General features: G+C 36.8%; 1 long non-coding RNA gene across 2 annotated transcripts in view; it reads right to left on the bottom strand.

Annotated features, from left to right (window-relative positions):
* The window catches only part of LOC311444537, a 255,592-nt gene that overhangs the window by 28,217 nt on the left and 210,040 nt on the right, over positions 1–17,335 (bottom strand). Inside the window, exons 6-7 of one of the 2 annotated variants that reach the window (XR_014697927.1) lie at positions 9,224–9,439; positions 8,346–8,481 (exon numbers count right to left, since the gene is read on the bottom strand). The exons of the other annotated variant lie outside the window; for it this stretch is intronic. This is a non-coding gene — a long non-coding RNA (uncharacterized lncRNA). The remainder of the gene's footprint in view (positions 1–8,345; positions 8,482–9,223; positions 9,440–17,335) is intronic. 2 annotated transcript variants of the gene reach the window in all.

Raw genomic sequence — 17,335 nt, 5'->3', positions numbered from 1 at the left:
TTTTGATTCATCTTCATTCTTCTTTCTGAGAGACCATAGACCAGTGAAGGGAATGGTTCTATGTCAAATTTCAGCTTCTAATCTGCTCTTGCAACTACCTTCATTATTGTAAAGACATATTATACATAGACAATGTACCCATATGCAATTTCCATAGTTCTTCAAAAGTCCTTCAAAAGTTCTTTCTAAAAAAACTCTTAGTCTGTCCCTGCATTTGAGTGCCATGCCATCCACTAGCATGCCATCCACTAGCATCAAAACTGGGTCACTTTGTGCAACCTTCAGATTTCTAGCTAGAAAAATTATAAGAAATGCAAAGAACTAAGTTATCAAAAGAGCTTCAGACAAACCTTTCGATAGTATTAGATTCCTCTCTTAATATTTCTCATATCCTTCTGCATAAAATGTTCGGGTTTAATTTTACATTTGAAATTGTACTGTTTGATATAATCAGAGTAACACAATGTGATTTATTTTTTTGTCCTATCCCCAAACCATTATAACATTCCTGGGATCTGAACATTTCCCTGTAATTACAAAGATTACAGACTACACAACATTGTAAGATAAATTGCTTCTGATCCTGACCTAATATGTAACTTAGACCTGTCCTCATTTTTGACGTTTCACATGGATGTGAATTATCTTTCACTATATCAGTTACAGCCCTGAATTTAATATAACACATCCAGGAACAATCCCCAGTATTTAGCTTACTGTTGATTGTAGATAATATGATACTTTATTAGAAGGCATGGTATTTAAATTTTTCAGAAAAAAAAATAAAATAAAATATTGCTGTCAGAATTTAGATGAAAATAATTTCCTAATCTATTTTGTCTCCAGAAGCATAGCAGAGTTGGCTGATATTTAAAATTTAACTCTTTTATTATTTACTCTTTTATTATTATTATTATTTTCTATTTCTACAGCTTTTAAGTGGGATTTGAGCAATGCCAAAACATCATAAAACTTCTCTAGGAAAGTTATGACTGACAGAAAGCATTTTGAAACAAACCTGATGGAGTGTGGTATGCTGTTTAGTTTTGTACTCACTAATGAGAAAAAGAACTCCATTTCTGCTGTAAGCGGATAAGAGACAGCCTCTGCTGCCTCATCGCTTTCAGACAACAAACAGAACCCAGGGGATGCAGAACTTAAGTAGGAGTCATATTGTAACCATTCTAAGTGCTTGTGAAACCATTAGTATCAGTGCTTTAGCTGTACTGATTATTTTGCTTTCACAATTAAGAAGCCTGTGATGTGTAGAGTTTGAAACTTGCATAGACTAAGTAGTTTAATTGGCTATTTTCTGTTTTCCTGCTAAGTAAGCTTGCATCTTTGTTAGCAAAGAGAAATGGGCTACTACATGGCTACTATTACATTATTGTCCAGATGATGCACTTTTTCAGCTTCTTCACTAGCTCTGTGAGCACTGAGCCTACCTACCACAAATATTAACTTATCAAAAACATTATATTCTCTCCAAGATTCAAAAATATCTTCTTCCCCCTCTTCCCCTCTCCCCTCATTTTTAATTGTTATGAGTCTTTGGAGACTAAAACTCTTCCTTGCTATGGGCTCAACTCTGCATGAGCTGCCCATTGCTGGGCCTCTGTGTAGGACATTGGTGAGGGAAGAAGATTCAGCCAGTGTCTTCTGTGATTTTGCCAGTCTGCAACAAAAAACAACTGGAACCTATGCAGAAGAAATTCTGAGGATTCCTCATCTCTATTACACAGCTTGGCCCTTGAAGACACCTCCAAATGTTTTCCTTAAAAATGCTTAAATTACCAAAAATAGAAGCACTGTTAACTCTATAATCCAGATTTACTTATCACAACTAAATCCTAGGAAAACCTGCTCTGTCATACTGTGTTCTGTGTTGTTTTCATGATGGTTCTTTATATGTTCATTCAGAAACACCTCTTCATGACATTATCCAATGAGGCTAGACCATCTTTTTGGTCTGAGCATTTCTAATTTTCCAAAACATTTGTTCATTTTACATTATACATTATACACTTATTTAATCAGTCTTGCCCTGCTCCATATAGTTATACCAGAGCATTCATCTACTTACACATTTCACAAGGTTGCCTTGAAAATATAAACTTCAAATTTACTTTTAGTCTATAACTATTCCATCTGTTTCTTTTTTTTTTTTTCTTACAACATAGTATCATCTATTACTAGAAAGCTGTTACTTACTAATGTGAACTAAAGTTTAACTTTTTACTTTTAACAACTGTAAAACTGTTACATCTTTGTGATAGACTTAGAACAACCAAATTACTCATTCAATTGGTGTCAGTCTTCCAAGAAAAGTCATTACTATTAGAAATATCCTACAGGTGGATTTCTAATTCGTTATGATAAAGTTACATCAAAACATTTAATCGAGCTTTGTCTCACAGCATTATAGGTCTCTACTGATGCAGATTTGTTATCTTTGTTAATTCTGCAAATCTGTTGCAATAAAATCCTCCTTCTTTGCCTTCTGCATATCTTCAACTCTGCAGAGAAGGAACGTCTCAATAATCAGTTTAAAACAGTTAATGGAATGAGAAGTTTTTCCCTACAGAAATGAAGAATTTGTCATTTGGAAAGCTGTATGCTCTTAAGAAAATCCACTCTTGATGAACACTGGTGGAAAAATGGCTTTCTGTAAGTTTGTTGTGATTGAATCACAGCTTCTATAAAGCACACTGGATATGAATTATTAATGCAATAAACCAGAAGGCTTAAGAATAAAAGCTCTATGCTCCCCCTCTTGAAGAGAAAAGGTAGCGTGAGAAGGCTTCATTTACATAAATTATTATTCGGTCTCAAGTGCATTTTTTTTCACTCAGCATTTTGTTGTATTAAGAGTCTGTGTTCTGAGCCTAGTAGTACCATGTGATGCCTGTGAACTTGCAGACAGGGGAAAAGGATTGAGGAAGGCATAGCCTAGGGAAAACATGCCCTGAGCAAACTCCTAGGTAGGGAAATCAAAGCCAATAAGCAGATCATCTGATGTGCTGCTTGCAGGGGTCCTATTTTGCTCACAGATGCCAAATGCTCCACAAAGAAGACCTTGCAGGAGAAGATTAGTGGTGTCAGCTTTGAGTCTGAACCTGAGCAGGCAGAAAGAGCAAACCCTGTCCTGAGAGTATCTGATGTTGACTATTTGTATTTGAAAAAGGGAATTTAAGAAAGTGATGGTGAAAATCTCATGAATGAGATGCTATATTTCAGAAAGCCAATCAATTAGTAATTGGAGCAATACAGTATCAGCCAGTTCTCTGTCAAATTCCTTGAATTACATATTAATTCAAATGGAAATAAGACATCCTTCTCCTTTAACATAAAATTAGTTGCTGCTACCCACTCCCAAGAATTACTGGGAGACTGCAAATGGTGAGGTAGAGGATTATAAGCACAAACAGAAGATTCAAAACTTGAATTTCTAAACTTTCAAAATTCAAAATAGGGCTGGAGCTGGATCTTTATCTTATACCATGTCCTTCTAGCTCTGCTGTTCAATGTAATCCTGCATACTGCCCTTAGCATCTAGAAAAGGTGCATGTTAACCTGCATTTAGTCATGTTTTTATAGACACGCTACAGTTAGAAGATTTTACTATAGCTTATTTTTCCAGTTGTTAGCCAAATATTGGTAGACCCTAATTCCTCTTTCTTCTTGCCTACAACATAACTCATGGCTAGAAAACAAGAGTTCAGCTTTCAAATAACAGCTATGGCTTGTAAAGTACTTTAGTCATGAGATAATCTGGACTCTAGTGTTTTCCTTATGGAAAGGAATACAGGTTCTTGTTCTTTTCAACAAGGGCAATTGTCACTTGGTGCTGAACATTCAGCCTTCCTGACTAGACGCTGCAGCAGCCCTGCTCCCTTTTACAGTAAAGCCCGCTGCTAGGACTAGCCAGTCAGTGAAGGCAGGTTTTATTTAGATCCCAATGCTGCAGCTACAGTGACTAGAAGTGACATTATGTATCCCAGTTTTCACTTATTTTCAATGTGCTAGTTATTGGTGACATCTGGCTACCAATTTTTTCCTCTTTTCCAAGTCATTCCTGGGTGCTCCCAAAATTGTGCTTTGTGCTGATTGTATATTTTGTTGGACTCAGAAATGACAGACATTCATTCCACATGTAGATCTCCATTCTTTCCTAATGTTCAAATTCAAGCATGGCATTGTCAGCTCTTTAGCAAAGATTAGTCTAATTTTTTTTTTACGACTTTTTCTTTTCTCTTTTTTTTTTTTTTTAAAAGCTGACATTTTGTACATGAAATAGAACAGATGCATTTTAAAATTATCCAATTGTTTCCAACAGTTGTTTCTGTTTCCAGTAAGTAAATCTGAGTATTTACAGAATTCATTATACTTCCCTATAGGTTCTGCAAATGTTAAAGCAGCATTATTTAATTATGTAAAGCAGCAGGAAAGCTTTTGTGTCTTGATATTCATAATAGCATAAGTCAATATTCATGTTAATACTAATTGAAAAATTAATACCATTTTATTATTGTTGTCAGAAATAATAACTATAAAACCCTGAGTAAGTGGATAGACACAACCCAACTTCCTGCTTTGTATTATTTTCAGTATTTTATACTGACACCAGTCATGGGTCAAAATCCACTATGCTACACAATCTGCATTTAAAAATGAAAAACTGGGCTATAAGCTTACCTTTGGTCTATCATCTCAGGAAAAAAGTACAGTGGGCTCTTCTTCATATGCCACTTGTACTTTAACATACCTCTTCTTCTCTAGAGCTGCCCATTTAGCTCTTATGATACATTTCCTAACTGGCATTAAAATCCATAGACTGTATCAAAGATATTTCCTAGAGGCTTAAGGTATTGTCTTTTCTGGTAATCATGTTTCAAATGCAAACGCTTACATCATTCAGACTCTTGCCTGATGTGGATTTATTTAAAGTGAATATAAATACACACATAAATTTGAGAACACCAAAGGAACATTGTGGATAGAATTTAGGCTCTTGAAGTTTCAGTTAACTAAGCTCTAACTCATTAAAATTAGTTTTAGCTATGTAAGTTTAGAGAAGTAGTAAATAATTAATGGACATATCCACAGCCATCCCCATCCTGATTTAAACACAAGTGTGTTCTGTTTAATCCTCAAATTATAAAATGAAAGCTAGGGATTGGTTACTCTTCACAAGGGAGCTGAGGGTTTGCCTTCCTATTACCCTGATAGAATTTGACTGACTGGTATGATGTTCTTGATTTTCATTATTAAAGCAGACTCAAGGTCAACGAATGAGGTTAAAGTTATATTTCGGAAAGGGGTGTCAAATGGTGACATTTTACTTTTTAATAAAGATTTTAATCTTTATCTTTCCATCTTTTTTTTTTTTTTTTTGGTAAGAGTATTCATAAGGGCTATTAAAAAACATAAATGAGACTAGAGCAGGTTTATTTCATATTCCTACAATCTTGTAGTTACAACAAAGGCTTATTCAGAATGCAGTTTCTGTAAAAGAAAAATATATGAAATATATCATCGTGCATATGCATGCACTTTTTATCCTTCCTGCCTTCAATTTCTGCTCCACATGTATAATGCTAAAATTGTTCACTATCTTGGTGATTTTGAACTGCAGTATTACAGATATGCCCTTAATACATGAGAACATAAGAACATATGAACTCTTATAAGAGCAGCTAAAATACATGGGAAGTTATATTTTACAGAAAATGCACTCATTGACCTGAGGGGGAATGGAGGGGAAATGACATTATTTTAAAATTATGTGCTAAGTAAAAGAACATAGTAATTGGCCAAGTAACACCTACTAATAGATAAATAATACAGATAATAAATAGATAATAGATAATACAGTCTAAATAATATAAGGAATGAGTTTTTCAGTGGGCATCATTAGATTTAGGACATCTTCCTTCTCTCAAGAGCCAATGGTGATGTGTCGTGTGCATTTGGACAGGTCAATAGTAATCTCTTTGCTTTGTTTCCCACTTCTTATTATCCTTTCTGCATAACACATATTCTCCTGTTGGAATACGCCTTTGCATGTGGTGGAGCACTTAGTCCTAAGGTACTGATGTCTAAGAACTAGAAAGTATCATTTTGGTACTATGGTTTTGGGTTGGTCATGTTTTTTTTTCTTCATAGTTATTGCACTGAAAATAATTAAAAAATAATAATAATAAAAAGAAAAATCCTCCAGAACACTTGGAATTAGTGTGGATGATTGCTAGGTGATATTACTTCCCTACTAATGGTCATCCATGGTATAAGCAGGATGTTATAGGAAACAGCATGGTTAAGGAAGATGTCTTTCAGAAAAGACTGAAACCCAATGTTCCTAAGGGCATTAAATTTACAGTTACGGTTGGACAAAAGAGGACCAACCAGAGTCTGAAACCGAGTAATTCCTTTTGTCTGAATCCCTTTGTCATTGTCATCTGGGTAAGCAAGTAATGGTTTCTACAGTAAATGTGTTACATGGTGTCTTGAGTCGTTAATCAGTTTGTGACTACAGTGGAGCTACCTTTCAGAATTATGTCCCATTTCTAAACTAGATTCGCAATAACAGTACACAGGAACAACGCTGAGGAACAAAACTGCAGTACATCTGTGTTGAACCCCAGACAGAGCCCACTCTACAGCCAGGCTGGTGTCCAGGCAGCCTGTATTTCAGAACATGTCACACGGCTGATGCTTACACTTTGTATCTTCCACAGAAGCAGTGTGATTCAGCAACCAGCAGGCATTCTACAGAAGTCCTAGGGCCTCTGGTGGCTTCAGATGCAACCCAGCTAACCTTCTTCCCTTCTGACTACATAATAATGCCCTTTGCAGGTGTCAGTAGGAGGACCCTGCCAGAAGAAATCTGTGGAATCTCCTGTCTTTTACATGGGACAAAACCACAGAGGAGACGCTTGTCCAAAATTTGCAAGTTTGTAGAGGTCTCTAATCATGGACTTCTGTATTACGATGGAGTTCTACGCTAAATAAACTTCACATTATTAAGAGCTCATCTTTGTATACACTTGGCTAATTCCAGCTAAGTCCTAAAAGCTAAAAATTACTTATGTTCTATTAACTGAGATGGAAAACTTACAATACATTTTAGTCCAAGACAGCCAAGATTTAAATACTTAACTACTGAGGTTGCATAAAATCCAGGAAGCTGTTATTCATTATGGTTATAAGGAAACTCGCCCTCTGTAATTAACATACTTCAGCATAGACTGTATTCTTCATCACCATGGATTATGAGAGAACGTTGCATAAAAGCAAATGTCAGTTTTTTGTGACTCAGAACACGTTAATATTTCCTCAGCCTTTTATATATCACCAAGTTAAAACAGGAATTTTATCTTTCTTGATGTTACCTTAGAGGGAAAATAAACTAAATAAGAAATCTACTTGGCTTTATTTATTGGTCTGTGAAAGTGTTAAGCTTTCTTTCACTATATCCTTAGAAGACGCAAAATGGCAAGACCTAAATTGGCTTAAAATAATGAGATTTCACTTTTTATTCACTCCTGTCAATTAAATTAAGAAAAACGAAGTATAACGGAGATTTTATTAATCTCGTTGTATATATTTATTCTTTATAATGACTAAATTGCAATTCTGGAACAAATTTCTCCTATAATATGATTAATCCAAACCAAAATAATATTAATGATTAGAAACTGCATATGGATCAGACACATGAACTGGACAGGTTCAATTCAGCCAACTCCTGAGCTTTAATAAAGTTCAGCTCAGCTTCCCTGTGCATCTGCACTACCAAAATCTTAGCTCCTTGGTTTACTGCTGCGCCCTGTCTCCTTGACCTTCCATATAGGTTTACTCCTAGCTTCTCTTTTGGTGCTGAGCAAACAGTTCCTTCTAAAATGAAATTTAGAATTTTTTATTTTTTTCTGGGAATACTTAAGAAGCTATGTGAGCAGTGTGGTTTTTAGTGGGAAAGCAAAATAAAAAAGTAAAATCTAGGCAGAGTTTCAATGCCAGCAACAACCCCACACATGGTCCTATGCTACATTGCTAGGCATGCAATGCCTTTCCCAAACAGGCTATTAAGACAAAGCTCTGTAAGACTGTGATACACACTTCATATTATTTCTGTCATTTTACATTGAAAAATGACAAAACAAAGTATTTTAGGATACCAGGGTATTGCAGAGGTCCCAGAAAGGCTTGGTCTGGGCACCCAGCAGGAGGAATGCAGCTGACACGTGTCGGAGAGGACTGGCTGTGAGCAATGCAAACACAAGCCACTCTGTACTAACTGGCACAAGATGGATGGGTAGGTGTCAGGTATAAATGCAGCAACTTACCCGTTTGCTCCACTGAGCAACCTTGTGGAGGGATTTTGATTGGCAGCTGTTTTTCACATTTCCCAGAATAACAGGATGTTGCTCTGTATTATTCACTTTTAAATCAGGGACAACTTTTCTGAAGTAAGACAATGCACTAAAATAATAAAATAAATAAATAAATAAATAAAGTAAGGTTCCAAAGGGAAGACTAATGCCTCACACACTTTTTTCTTCAAGGATACAATTAATATATAGTTGAAGCTTACAGGAGAGTTTAATGGACTGCAGTTTCCAGAAGGTGTTAACAGAGTATGATACGGAAGCATATTCTGGTATCAGAAAGAGACCTTAACTTCATAAGAAAAACAAGGTTGTATGCATTTCAAAAAAGTTTTGAGCTTGTTTGAAAGAAGGCCCACATTCAACTAGGTTTCTGAGCTTCCAGAAGCAGTCAGAAAAAGAAATCAGGTCAAGGGACAGTAAAAGGTGAAAGAACATGCCTGTGGTGAGGATTGAGCAGTGAATATAGATAAGCAAGAAATTCATCCAGGAACCAAAGATGAGGTAACATAAAATATGCGTTTTAAACTGAATTAGAGACCAAAATAGTCTCCCTCTAGACTTTATCGAGCGTCAATCACTTACTACTATGTGAGCCAAACCCCTACATATCAGCTGTAAATTTGATTAAGTGAGAGTAAGCCTTCTTAATTTTTATGCCAAGGGAATTAAGATGATAGGAGCAAAGCTAAAGAAGCTCCTGTCAAAGTCTATTACAATATATAAATTAAACAGGTCAAACCCCACTCTGACCTTCCTTCATTTCTGGCACATCTCGTCCACTACGTTAATATTTCTTTGCATTAATTTTCAACATAGTATTTGAGCATACCGACCAATGGAACCAAAGAAAATTTGAGAGAGCTTGAGCCTGTGTACATGACACTGCTTCTCACACTGGTCTCCATTTCAAAGAGCCTGCAAGGTCATTGCTGAAGCAGATAGGTTGTCTCGGCTGTTGGCCAATTTCAGTTTTAGGGATTCCCATTGATTCTTGCTTTTTCAACAAGTTAACATGAGATCCAGGAGGAACATCAGTTAGAAGGGGTTAACTGCAAGAGTAGAAGAAACAAGCAGAGAAAAAACAGTTTGAGTTGAACTGAGGAGAATCAACACACTTGTGAAAAATTAAGCCTCAGGTAATGTAGTGATGGATGCATGATGGGAAAGTTTGGATATTTTTACAGGAGGCAACTACTGAATTAAGGAAAAAGTTGAGCATAGATGTATGACAACTACTACTAGATTCAAAGGAAGAGGGATATAGCAATAGTTTATTCATAGGTTTGTTTCCAAGAATCAGATTGAACTGAACTACACACAAAGAAAACAGCATGAATTACCTGACAGTATGTTACCAGAAACTTTGATAAAATTACCTTTTTCTATTGTTATCTAATACCAGACTTCCATACCAAGTAGGAAGTGACACAGTACAGCCCAGAAGATCAGTGAGACAATGCAGAGAAGTGAGGCAGAGGGATAATGGTTTTAGATAGCAGAAGTCTAGCTTCAGTTCTCCTCTCTACTGTGCTAGTGCTGTTTCACCTATGTGAAATCCAGCAAGCCTTTCTGCCAGGTTTTGTAAAATAGTACTTTCCAACTTCTGTGATCCTTTCTGTTGTCAGCTTAAAACATTCAGCACAGTCAAACAGATGGTCTGTTGGCTAAACTATCACCATCTTGTTCTGAGAGAATTCAGAATAGGTTTTCCAGCAGCAAATGTAGCTTAAAAACATCATCTGTGTGTGCAACTCAACCTGGAAGCTCAGGCTGCTGGTACTGCTGAGAGAAGGGAGATGTGAAGACTGTTACTGTGAATGGGGTTGGATGAGCTTTTTACAGAAAGAACTCCTGCCTTCAACTCCATATACCAGCAAAAATCAGATTTCAGGTGTTACCACCCTTTCCCAGGTCAATTCCAAGACCCAGCACAACCTGCTCCTCCTGTTTAGCAAACCAGTAGATATACACTAATTTTTCCAGTGAAGGAGTCCTGTCACCATAGATGGGGTATTTGTGCAGGCAGGGATGCCTGCTTTTAGAGTGAACGAGAAGGAAGATCAGCTTATGGGAAGGTTACAGAATCCAGATCCAGGCACCACAGCTAACAAATGGGGACTGTTCTGTCAGATGAAACTGGTTTCACACATTTTCAAGAGGCTTCCAGCCAGTCTAGTTTCTCTGGGTGGCATGGATGAATTGTGAATTATCACCTCATCTTCTGTAATTAACCGTAGCAAACTTCTGCACTTTTCAACATTCATCCATTATTGCTTTCACTATGACACCTTGTAACGGACATACTAAATGGCAGGAAGCTGCTTCAGATTTCCCACTTCCACAAAGAGACAAGAAAATTAACAATCGGAAATGAAACGACTTATAATATGTATTTCTCATGAATCACTGACAAAATATCTTATGACCTCCTGTGAGATAAAAGGCAAGACAAAGGGGAAATTAGTAGATTTGTTAAAAAGGAGTTTTGGCAGAGTATCATTCTTTTCTGTTTCAGAAGAACTTACTGAGAAAAAAAGTTTCCCTACAAAAGAGATGCTGCAATTCACTGTATCCTTTTATCCAGTGTAAAACGATTACTGTGTTCATCTAAGGGCTTTGAGTACAAATATGCTCTTCAGAATGGTACTTCAGTATCAGATCTGAGAATTCTGTTGCACTAAGATAGATGCTAATTCTGACTTTCTCAAAATTATTTCGTTTTGCTTTTCCTTTGTATTTGGCTTTCCAGAGTAGCATTGTTTCTTTATAGTAACAGCAATGAAATAGAAAACCTAAAGAAGACTATTGCTTGTGTTGAAAGCAGGATTTACCAAAGATTGGTCAGGGAATGGGGTGGGATAACCATTAAGTCACAACAGAAGGTATTTTTGTATTTCTTTGGTTAGAAATGAATTCAGCAAAAGCAGGATCTGCTTATGAATGCCATTGATTATTCTATTATTACAGAATACTGCAACTGAAGACTTTTGTCTCATTTTGACTTCTGAAAATCCAAAGGCTATTAAACAGTAGAATATCTTATTATTCCCTCTGATATATTTTCTTTCTTCCTTTTCTTCAGGTAAAGAAGTTCTGCTACTCTGGGTAAGAAAAAGAAACTGTGTGAAATGACATTGATAATAAACTGATAAGGAGAGACAAAGATATTGACTTGAACACGACTGGCTTTTTTTTTACACAGAAGTGGTAGTGATGATGATGGTGGTGATGACGGTATGAAGAAGATTAAAAAATATTACTTTTTAAAATACATTCAGCTTCTGGGGAAAAAAAAAAAAAAAAAAAAAAAAAAGATGCCCTTTTTAAAAACTGTATTATGAGGGAAAAAAAAAAAGCTTAAACTATCTTTTATCAATCAACTTTAAATTTAAAAGATGAAAATATTTTCGTTGGCTGCCTTATGTCATTTAAACTGAAAAAAGCTGGTTGAAGATTTCTATTCAGTTGGCTCAAGATTTCTTTCTGCAATGAATCTGTAATGAATTGTTAAAAGCCTTAGGCTTCAGGAAATAAATCCATTTTCTAGGTAGCCAGAAAATACCAATATGACACCTGTTCTATAACTATGCCTTGGACTGACATGCAAGCCAAAAGAACTACCAAAGCAAGCCAGTGAATTGATACAGTATGAAAAATACTATTTCATCAATCTGCACATAGGAATGACATTTTGAGGAGCATAAATTATAATTTTGGCGGTAGATAATATGATTTCTTTTTTTTTTTTTTTCCTAATGTCCAAGTGTCTATTCAGGAAAGAGTTTTCACTGGAAAAAGGAAACACATTGTTTCTTTTTTTGATCACCTGTTTTTCTCAGCATTGATAGTGAATGCTTGTGAGTCAATATATGGCCCAGCTCCAAGCAGTCATTTCCACATAAATAGAAATCTGAGCAGGCAAGTTATCTGACAAAGGTAGGTAATTTCTTCAACATGTCTGGGCGCAAGCAGGTGGTTACCCTCATCTCACGTGTACATCAAGGAAAATTATCCCTTAGCATCATGAGAAAACGCTTTGAAAAGTGACTGTCTAAGATTCGTGTTTAAAAGCCAGCTAACAGGGTTTTTTAAGATAGAGGGTCGTAATATGTGGATGGGTGACAGGCACTTAAGTCTCACAAAACTGAATTTGAATTGAGGATGTGGGTGGCAGCAGAACTGAAAACAAAACTAATGTGCATTGTTAATAGCAGGAATTTAGCAAAGATTACTGTGTTATTAGGTTTGAACTGAAGATAGGTAATTGTAAATATCACCCATAAATCATAGTATGTTAAAATAACAATTAAAAAAAACAATATGCCCAGAAGGGAACTTGTCTAGTCCTTTTCTTTACTGCTACTTTACTGCCATTGTCACTATTCCACTCTCCAGCTTTATGGATTACATCCATGTGGCTAACTTCACTTCTTCCCCAGACGACAGCACTATCTACTGGGAAGATCTTTGTAGTACCCTTAGACCTTGTTCTGGGGTTTGTGTTCAGAAATCACAGAATTATGCCAGCTAAGGGTCAACAATTAAGCAAAATGGGCAACCACCATGCCATATCTTTCTTTATTTACTAGTACTGATGTAGTTAACATGCCCAAAGCTACATCAGGTGTAAGCTCTCAAAATCTTCAAGAACAGGTCCCACACGAAATCCTACAGGTCTTGTAATAATAAGCAAGGTACTATTTGCCTGATATTTGCCTTATCCCCATCTCCCAGAAAAATCTAGCTTCATTAATTTCCAAGTTTTGTTCTGTGTTAACCATGACAATCTTCTGCAAACACAAGATTCACATTACAAGCAGAGTGTAAGACATGATATAGTTTGGCCATCTCTTCCTACATTTTTCTGCTGGTAAATGATCATTTCTGGTCACATCTGAATGGTCAATGACATCTCTCTTGCTGATGAATAACTTTTCTAAAACAACACTTGTCTTGTGCTGGTTTGATAGAAGAGGTAGATAACAGCCTTTGAAAAGGCAGGAAAGTAGGACTAAAAGAAGGGATGCTTCCTTTGGGGGAAGACTAGAGATAACATGTTCCCTGAGATGAGAGCATGGTTGGTGGAGGGCTAGGAGAAGCTCCAAAAAGATCACTTGTCATCATCTGTAACAAAATATACAAAATATATTCTGTAGTCTCCAAAAATCCACTGAGTATAATCTTTCATATAGTGAAAGTCTGATGCAGACCTCATAGGTCTCTGCCATACCTTGTTTTCCCACTTCACTCTTGCACCTGCTATGACACCATCAGAACAGATTTTCATCTATTCTGGTTAACAACCTTTGCTCAACCCTTTCTTGAGCTGCTCTGTGACAGCTCCCTTAAGTAACAGTCACAACACTTAGAAAAACCCTACAGAAACCATACAGAAAAAAAGGTACTGACACCTGACATGCCACCAATGCCTTTCTAATGCAGCAATGTGGCTTCTGCCAGAAGGAATGCCATCTGTGACTCACCCCATCTGCCAGGTTGCAAGTTTCATCGATAACATTAGCTGTATTCAAGCTAGGGGAATTATAGTGCTTTCCTCATACAGGTTTGGCTCTAGCTGCTTCCTGGCTCCATTCTGGACCATGAATGATGATGCCTCAGGAAGGAAACCTGGGCATGTAGTGCCATGAAACACATGGTGATGTGATGCAGTTGGGTTCCTGGTGAGCATCTCAAGGACTGCCATAGTGTTCTCCTGACACTCAGTCAACCAGCTGCTGCAACAACCACACAAATTCTGAGGTGGAATACTAGACCAGCTTGTGAAAACAAACCTGTGCCTGGTTTCTACCTGGCTGTTTCACTGAGGAACTTTTAATGAGGCTGTACACAATCTTAATAATGCATATTTGTCTCATCTGTACTGAGCTGCACTCTATTGCTAATTAGCTGCTGAGGTGGCCTCTGCCCAAATACTGTTAGAAATGGAGAGTCCCATGATTATCTGCGACTTTGTAACTACTAGGGAAGGGTAAGACAAAACAAATGTGCTGCCATTTTTATTATAGGAAAGGCAGCCTAATGAGACAGAGATGGGCACAAAGAAGTAGGCAAAGAGCTCTGACTGCTGGTGCATGACTTTGCCTGTCCACCAGGACTGAAGAGGATGACCTCAAATGGCTCTCTCTGATGGCAAGAGATCTCGCTCACTTCCACCCCTGATGACTCCACAGTTGCAAACAGATCATAAAATCACCTCAAATCTTCTAGTTACAGCAGTTTCACTCAATTTTGTTATTTTGTTATCACGATGATGGGTATGGCAAGTGTGAAAGGTAATATGGCCCCCCAGCTCTTTGACATAAAAACAAGGGAAGAACAAAAACAGAGCAAAACCAGAAACCTTTCAAAACATCAAATCTTTTAAGGGATCCAAAACAAAAATGCTGATACCTCTAAATGCAAGTTTTAACATACAAGCTGAACTTTACCTCCCCTCACTGCCTTGTGATAGACAATATGTTTAGATTATTGTAACACTCCCAAAGGGCAAGGGCAATTTAGCCATGTTACTACACTCTTCTTTGTTCAAACTTGATGACAATGACGATTTTGAGTTTTGCTATTCTCTTTTGCAGCTGAACTCATGCTGGAGCATGGAAACTTCCTTATAATTACTTATGAAAGTAGTGAAGGATTTGATTTTTAGGATGTCGGCCCCATGCATTTTTGGCTTGTAGCATTATGCGATAAAACCAAGGACAGAGAAAAATATAGCTGAAACCTAATAAGTCTTGTTCCTATTTAGGAACAATGCTCGAAGTTTAGCTCTGAATGTTTTATTTCCTGAAGAAATCACACACCAAATTATGTCCAGGAAAAAAAAAAAAAAAAAAATGTCCAGGGATGCAACAGAAAAAAGAGTAATCAGAATATGATTATGCTTTCAAGAGTGATTCTAATGGAGACACACACTAAGAAATAGCCAACTATAGAAGTCATATAATGAACTCAGGCTTGTTTGACTTACCATCCAGGAAGAACAAACTTCCTTTGTGATAGTTTTAAGACTCTTTTCTTAAAAAAATACACGTATTTTGTTCCTACTGTTAAGTGAACAAAACTGGTTTAAGGAGAGGGGCTGTCTTTCAAAACATGTAAATCAATGGCTACAGATCTCAAAGGAAACTCCTGGTTCAGTCACTTAAGAGCAGATAGTACCTAACAGGTCTGCAGTTCTTGAGATATGTCTATACAATCAAAAGTGCAACTGAAGATCACATACTCATGCTAATTGTAAATGATCCATCGCAGTACAAAGCTCGTTGCAGCTGTGACACTTAGACATTCACACAGCTTCTCAGAGGCAAATTTAGCAGCCTGTAACAAGCACTGCGTGTTTGTAATTACAATGTTATCAGTACCTGAGCTGCCATTGTAAGACTAGGTCAGTTAGATCTAGGCAGGCTATATTCAAAGGACAGAACAGACATTTTCCAGGACAAGCGAATCTTCTAAGTGACACCTAAATGAAGTCTGAGATGGAGTAAAGAAAAAGGAAATCATCATCCATGTAGAGATACTGAGAAAAAAGTAAAAGGTGTAGTCAGCCCTGCAGCTGTGTCAGACACTTTCTGGCAGATGCCTACACGAGTAAGACTGTTTACTGAGCAAGTTCTCAGCCTTGCATACATAAGTACTGTGGACAAGAGAGTATGAAACTTTTTTCTTTGATATCAAAAGATGAAAGCATTTCCACAGACACATTGGTTTGTCATATTGATATGATGGGACAGCTAGCTTGTGCATGAAGTTTTGTGCATAATGAGACTTAATAAGCTTAAAGAGCTACCCCTGCATTTCACTATTTGACCATATCTGCTGATTTCATTTTCCTGATGGCATAAAGCTATGGATGTTAGAACGGCAGGAGGCTGGACTATTCCAGTGCTCTGATCTTTTCATCACATCATTACAACAGAATTGTGTGAAACATGGTTCACAGGGGAAAAGTATTGATAAAAGATTCACTCTGTCTGATTTCTTTCTCGCTATATTATTGAGTCATCATCCTTTAAGCTGCTCACTATTTATGATGTGCACAAAATACATAATTAATTGTCCAATTCAACACTACTAGCACTGTGGCCTCTGACAGACTTTCATTTATCTAAATGTGTTTTTCTTTCTTTGGATTTATGATCTTGCTTATGAAAATTAATTTGGCCAAATTCCCCCAGAGGTTCAAGGAGGTAAGCCACTCTTTCTTTTCCACTGAAGCTATTGTTATTGGATTTAAAATTTTAACAAAGAATTAATTTACATATATTAGAAGCTAGCCAGTTCTAAAAATCAAGCAGCTGGAAAAATGCTCTGATAAATATTCCAATGTATTTGTATTTTTCTCTGCATTTCAAATGAGGTCCAGATACTCATTGCCTAAACTTTGATGTGATTACCCTCCCCTTTCCTGCAGAAGAGATGTAGAAAAACATGATGATCCAGACAGGGTGGAGGCTATTGCTTTACTGGAAACAGTATCAGCCTGCACAATAGAATGCTGTCTTACACTTTGAAAGAACATTTTTTTTTTTTTTACGCAGAGCACAGCACACACTAGAACAAGTTTTCCAGAGATAGAAAATATTATAAATGTGCAGAATGTACAGCTAATATTTTGGAAGTATATCATGTGTGACACTGAGGATATAAATGCTGCTATCAGTTAAGCAAATTGGCTTGAAATGATCTAAAAGACTTGCTATTTGGCTAAAAAAGCCTGCCAACAGAAACCAGGTTCTCCTAGTTTTAGAGATGAAAATGCAAAAACAGAAATTATTGTTTATATCTGCCTGCTGAAGGTGAGGAAAAAGCATATGCAGATGGAACTGTGACTTTGCACATGGTAAGAAGCTACCAGTTCAGAACTACAAAATACAAAACTATAATTCTAGTGTTTTTAGAGACAAACCAGATACATTTTTGGT

The sequence above is a fragment of the Aythya ferina genome (genome assembly GCF_964211825.1).
Source record: "Aythya ferina genome assembly, chromosome: 1".
Taxonomy (NCBI): domain Eukaryota; kingdom Metazoa; phylum Chordata; class Aves; order Anseriformes; family Anatidae; genus Aythya; species Aythya ferina.
This window is presented reverse-complemented; position numbering and strand designations above follow the sequence as displayed.